Source organism: Triticum aestivum, chromosome 5D, assembly GCF_018294505.1.
Source record: "Triticum aestivum cultivar Chinese Spring chromosome 5D, IWGSC CS RefSeq v2.1, whole genome shotgun sequence".
Classification (NCBI taxonomy): Eukaryota; Viridiplantae; Streptophyta; class Magnoliopsida; order Poales; family Poaceae; genus Triticum; species Triticum aestivum.
Genome location: NC_057808.1, coordinates 177,450,844 through 177,451,661, shown reverse-complemented (window position 1 = coordinate 177,451,661; position 818 = coordinate 177,450,844).

Sequence of the window (818 nt, the reverse complement as noted above, 5' to 3'; positions counted from 1 at the left end):
CCAAAAAAACTCTCACAAACCCACACACTATATCTCTCTACATTTGTATCTCTCTCACACAACCCCACGTAGGTGGTGTACGTACACAAGAAGAGAATAGGTGCACCGTGCACGTACTCATGCTTCGTGCCCAGCCACACCCGCACGGGTACGCGATGGAGCTCATTTCTGTACGAAATGGCAGCCCACATGCTAATTTGAACGCGTGTAGCGGTTGTTTACCTACGGAGGTCGTGTGCCACGCGTGCACGAAACAAAGTTCGACTTGATGCGTTCGCGCGTTATTTTTAAATAAAGTTATATCGCTCAATGGCACGTACATAGAATATAAAACAATTTTTATGGAGAAAAAGGTAGTCCGCTCCACTATATACAATGGAGCCTCCCTGCCTAGTTTGTCTCTCTTCAGAGTATCTCACACAAGGTTGCGGTGGCCTCTCTCTCTCTCTCACCGTTGGTCACTGATCCGGCCGCATCCCGTCCGTCGGCGGAAAGGGAGGACGTGCATCGTTTCTCCGTTCGACAGCACCGAGGCAGCACGTCCCGATCTGCGGTACACGCCGTTCTCTCTGACCAAGCTCCGGCGTGGTAGGGCCTATGCCACCTACTCGCTGCCGCAGTATGGGCAGATTCCGCCCGCCGCCGCTCACCTAGTTACATCCCGACGACCTCCAGGTATCCCCTCCGGCCTTGCTCCACTGCCCGTCTTCCCACGTCGCTGCATGTGGATCTTCCATAGTTCTTTGCACAAAACGTAGCTCGTCCGGCGTACTTTCCATATTGCAATCTCGTCCTCACACCGTTTTAGACAAACACAA